Genomic DNA, 5,997 nt, shown 5'->3' on the forward strand with positions numbered 1-5,997 from the left:
AAAGTGCTGGTGGATGGTGGATGGATAATTAACACGCATGTGGCTGTCCACGGCTGTATGCATGCGCTGGTCGGTGAAGGGATAAGGACGCATCGTTCCCATCTCCTTCTCCAGTAGCACACCGCAGCCTTTCCATCTCCTTCTCCATTAGCACACCACAGCCTTCCCATCTCCTTCTCCATTAGCACACAATACCCCCATGATGCCAGATCGAAGACTGGTTTTGTCTTCTTACATGGAGGTACGGCCTTCTCTTGGAAGTCAACAAAGCAAACCTTAGTGGCAACGTCCACCAATCATTCTGAGATAATTGCTTTCTTCAAAGCATCACGTGAATGTGTATGGCTTCGCAGAATGATGAACTTTGTCCAAAGTTCAAGTGGGATTGGTTCGGTAAAATCACCCACTATTATCTATGAAGATAATGCTGCTTGCATTGCACAAATGCAGACGGGTTATATTAAGAGCAATATTACAAAGCATGTTTCTCCTAAATTATTTTGCAAACGAAGTCATGCGATAATCTCACTGATCTATTCACTAAGTCTTTACCAAGTTCTTTATTCCATAAGTATGTAAATGGAATTGGTATGAGACGACTTCGAGACTTGCAAAATTCAGGGGGAGAAATCTCCTAGGATATAACATGTTAAGATCATGAGATCTTTTATATTGGACTCTTTTCCTTTGTGAGTTTTCCACATGGTTTCTCACGAAAGGTTTTTAATGAGGCAATATCAATGCAAGCATGGACGATATATGTCATTTTCTCCTTATTTTTTCCACTGGGTTTTAGAAGGAGTTTTTCATGGCATATTGTATGTTTTCTTCTCACTTTTTCCCACAGGGTTTTGGAGGAGAATATTTCAAAGATGATCAGTCTCAAGGACGAGCGAGGATTAGGGGGGAGTGTTAGGATTTAAACTAATTATGTTAATTAGGGAATAATCCTCCCTTGTACAGAAACGCTTCGTACGGTTCCTAGCCAACCGACGAGGCGGTTTTCCCACGACCCCCACGACTGGACGCATCCGTTCGTGGCGACGGTTCCGTGTGTATTTAATCTTCACAGATCATCAATGAAAGATATAGTTCATTCTAAACACGTTATCAGCCCGTAACACTACCGAGAGCAGAGAAAAGGCAAAACAACTCCGGCGAGAGTCGCCGGAAAAGAAGAAAGAAGGAAGGAAAGGAGAAGGTAAGAGGATGCCTCGTGGTCTCCTATCCTTCTTCCTGCACCTCGTTCGTGACGGCGGTCGACGTCGACAGAGTCGTCGCCGTCGCCATGGTGTTGGCGGACTTCGCCGCCATAACCGCCACGCCCGCGATCTTTACCGGTTCGGTGCCCGCCGGAACGGTTTCCGCCGCCGTGCACTACGTCTTAGGCATGGCGCCCATGGTCGCCACGGTGTTGGGCCTTCCGGTGCTTCGCGTGAACCGGCCATGCCGGCGGCGGCGCCGCTCCCGGCCTAGATTCTTGCCGGACCGGCTGCTCCGAACTTGTACTCGGATGAAGTAATGGAGCTTGTGGACGGAGCAATGGATGTCGATGCCGTCGAGCCAGAACTTGCAGCGCCTCCACCACCACATCCATGCCCAGTGCACGGATGGAGGCCATGCGTGACGGAGGTCGAGGAGGAGGTCGAGATCGCGCCACCGGCGCTGCCCGCGAAGCCCGCATAGCCGGACTCGCTGCGCCTTCCATCACCGACTCGGGCGCACGAGACAGTGGTCGTTGGGGCTTGTGCAACAAGCTTCGGGCTGGGGATGCACCTGCCCTCGGCGGTTGGTGCACGTGCCATGAACGCGGACACCGGCGCTTCTTCGTCGAGCGCTAGCCTCGGGCTGTGCCACCCCGCGTGGGCTGCTGCGCTCGGGGACGTCTTCGACAACTGGGCGAGTAGCTCCACTGGCCCATCGGCGCCCCGCCGCTGGCACATAGTGCCGCGCGCCGTGCTGCAGCGCAGCCGCGCGGTGAATCTCGGGCTGGCCAATGGGCACTCCAATGGAGTCGTGCCCGGGACACATCTTCCTGGCGGATCTTCTTCAGAGGAGGAGGACGCTGCGTTGGGGCCTTCTACCTCGCGCCAGTAAAGACAGTCGCCGGTGGCGGAGGTTGGTGGAGGTGGTGCTAATGGGTGCTGCAGTGTATTGTGTGCTAATGTAGAAGGAGATGGGAAGGTTGTGGTGTACTAATGGAGAAGGAGATGGAAAGGCTGCGGTGTGCTACTGGAGAAGTAGATGGGAACGACGCGTCCTTATCCCTTCACCGACTAGCTCATGCATACAGCTGTGGACAGCCACATGCGTGTTAATTATCCATCCACCATCCACCAGCACTTTGCATGTGCACCACATGGACCACCCACCACGCAAGGCCACCATCTCCTGCATGCAAACAAGCACTGGCTCCTGCATGCAAACAAGCACCGGCTCCTGCATGCAAGTAAAAAAATGAAAAGCAAGTGTCATTGCTACGAGTAGTAGGCTGCATGTGTTCACAGACTTGCCATTTTTTTCTTTTTTTCTTCTGATTAGCTTCTAGCTTTCAGTCTTTGTACATATGTATTTGTTAGTATTTTCTAACATAGTATTATGTAATATCTGCTTATTGAAATGTCAACATGTGTGTGTGTGCAATTTTTAATTGCTACATGTTGATTATGCTTGAAAATTATATGTCTACTTTCAGTTTTTGCACATATCTTATGGATTGCATCTAATGCAATCTGTGCTTTGTTCACGACTGTGGGGTCTACATCACATGGTGATTACCTTCAAAGTGTTTTAAATACACAAGGTTGTACAAAGTACCATGAGATTAAGGTATACACTACTTGGTAGTGATTACCTCAAAGCAAAAATGAAAGCACACATATTATGGCATGAAAATAGCCATACGAGTGTCTACGCCCCTTCGTGGTGATTACCTCTATGTGTTCTACAAACAAAGATCTACGCCATTTTATGGTGATTATCTTTTGTAGACATTCATATTTTGGGTCGTATAGGCTTTTCCTAGACCTTTATAGTTAATCAAGCATTTTATTTTACACACAATTAATTTACATGAATGTAAATTAATGCGCATGATATTTTTCATGCAGGATATGGCTGACATATCCAAGAAGGAATTTGCTGAGCTTGCCATTGATGGCAGAAATTATTTGACCTGGGCCATGGATGTCAAGATTAACTTGACGGCCAGGAATCTAATCAGCACTATAACCACACCTACTCAAGGTACTCGTGCTATCGCAGATACGAGAAAGTATGCTTCTTTGCACTTCATTCGACACCACCTTGATCCTGCTCTGAAAGAAGAGTATATGATGGAGGAAAATCCTCTGTCATTGTGGAACTCCTTAAAGGAGCATTATGATCAACAAAGGTCGGTGATGTTGCCTGAAGCGCAAAGATAATGGGCACTTATCCGTTTCCAGGATTTTAAGTCCGTTGCAGCGTACAATTCTGTTGTGCATCAAATCAACTCTAAGTTGAGATTCTGCAATTGTGCAGTTTCGGATGCGGATCTCATTGAAAATACACTCTCTACTTTCCATCCTAATATGAGGATTCTTGCTGAACAACATCGTCAGCAGAAATACAAGAAGCATTCTGAGTTGATATATGCACTCCTTCAGGCAGAAAATCACAGTGAAATTCTCAATAAGAATAATATGTCCCGTCCAACGGGAACACTGCCGCTGCCTGAAGCACATTTTAATTCTCAGAATAATCACAAGTCCCGTGGTCCCAAAAGGAACCATAGGAAGTTTAAAGGAAAGTGGAGACGCAATGAGAATCAGAATAGCAATGGAGTACAAAAGCGTAAGAATCATTTTAAGAAAAATGATAAGGGTAGCAACTCTCAAGCTTGCTACATATGTGGTTGTACTACTCATCATGCAAGGAAGTGTACAACTTCTAAGCATTTGGTGACACTGTATCACCAATCGATTGGCAAGGGCAGAAAGGCTCAAGGGAACCAGTATGAAGCTCACTTTACTGGTCCAATGATTGGAAGTTCTCAAGACGTTCATCTGAACGCAGTTCATGACAACATGGAGAACCAAGATCAGGCTCAGCAAAAGGAAGGACCACCACTTAATGTTGATGACATGTTGGTAGATTTCACTTCTACTAATGACATATATGGAGATATGCTTTGATCTTCCAATGATGTCATAAGTGTTGTGATGATGTCCTTAGTTATATTGTGTGTTGTAAAATAATTATGTCCTTAGACATATGGTATTGTAATAATTATGTCCTTAAACATAATGTATTATAATTTGTAAGCAGACATACATAGTATGTAATGTATGTGTTATTTCTATATGAGATTGAATAAATAATGAATTTTATTCTTTTACTCTATAGAAAACTTCGAGAAACAATCCAATGGAGGAGGAAATTTGTTTAGTGGACAGTGGTGCCTCTAACACAATTCTACGGGAGGTTAAATACTTCCAAAGTCTCAAAAAGAGTAAGGGAAGTGTTATGACAATTGGTGGTCATGACACGGTAATTGTTGGTTCTGGTCAAGCCACATTTACCCTCCCGAATGGTACAAAACTTGAAATCCGGGAGGCTTTATTGTATCCGGATTCAACTCGTACCCTGTTGAGTTTTAAGGATATCCGTATGAATGGCTACAACATTGAAACTCATGAAGACAATGCGGTTGAAAGCCTACTCATAACTCAACAAAAGGGATCCGACAAGGAAACCCTTGAGAGACTACCTGCTCTATCTTCTGGACTGTATTACACATACATCAAGCCAGAGCAACATTTGGCATACAAAATAATTTTTCAGAATCTTGAAAAGTTCAAGATATGGCATGATCGCCTGGGTCATCCTGGTGTGGGGGTGATGAGAAAAATTATTGATGGTTCAACTGCACACAACATAACGGTTGCTAATTTCCCCAAATCCTCAGATTTCGTATGCACTGCATGTGCAACTGGGAAATTAATCACAAGACCTTCATATCTGAAGATCAAGAATGAACCACTTAATTTTCTTGAACGCATTCAAGGAGATATATGTGGTCCAATTCAACCGTTATCGGGACCATTTAGATATTTTATGGTGCTCATTGATGCATCAACCAGATGGTCCAATGTGTGTTTATTATCAACAAGGAACCATGCTTTTGCAAAGCTGATCGCTCAAATCATTAAACTGAGGGCAAATCATCCTGAACACAGGATAAAATCCATCAGAATGGATAATGCTGCTGAATTTAGTTCACGAGCATTCAGTGATTACTGCCTAGCTTTAGGCATAACTGTGGAGCATTCTGTACCATATGTACACACACAAAATGGTCTTACGGAATCACTTATCAAGAGGATCAAGTTGATAGCAAGACCACTCCTACAGAACTGTAATCTTCCAACATCTTGTTAGGGACATGCGGTATTGCATGCCGCGGATTTGATACAAATTCGACCAACTCCATATCATACGGCCTCCCCGTTGCAGTTAGTACGTGGAAATCAACCAAGTATTTCCCATCTTTGAAGATTCGGTTGCGCTGTGTACATACCGATATCACCACCTCAGCGTACATCGATGGGTCCACATAGAAAAATGGGGATCTATGTGGGGTACAATTCTCCATCGATCATAAAGTACGTGGAGCCTCTAACAGGGGATTTATTTAGAGCCCGGTACGCTGATTGCATCTTTGATGAGGACAATTTTCTGGCATTAGGGGGAGAAAAGAACCACAGAGAATGCCGGAAAATAGATTGGAATGTCAAAGGCATTCATTCCTTAGATCAACATACGAATGAATCTGAACTGGAAGTTCAGAAGATTATTAATTTGCAAAATATTTCAAATAATCTGCCAGATGCATTTACTGACTATAAAGGTGTAACTAAATCCCATGTTCCCGCTATGAATGTTCCAGAGAGAGTTGAGATATCTCATAAGACCACTCAACCGCCCAAGAGGGGGAGAAAACTGGACAAAAAGGAC

The 5,997-nt window shown here is 44.5% G+C and overlaps 1 pseudogene; it reads right to left on the reverse strand.

Moving 5' to 3' along the window:
• Positions 1-1,123: 1,123 nt before the first annotated feature.
• On the reverse strand, positions 1,124-1,593 carry LOC123405496 (annotated as a pseudogene).
• Between the last annotated feature and the right edge of the window lie 4,404 nt (positions 1,594-5,997).

The sequence above is a fragment of the Hordeum vulgare genome, chromosome 6H (assembly GCF_904849725.1).
Source record: "Hordeum vulgare subsp. vulgare chromosome 6H, MorexV3_pseudomolecules_assembly, whole genome shotgun sequence".
Lineage (NCBI taxonomy): Eukaryota > Viridiplantae > Streptophyta > Magnoliopsida > Poales > Poaceae > Hordeum > Hordeum vulgare.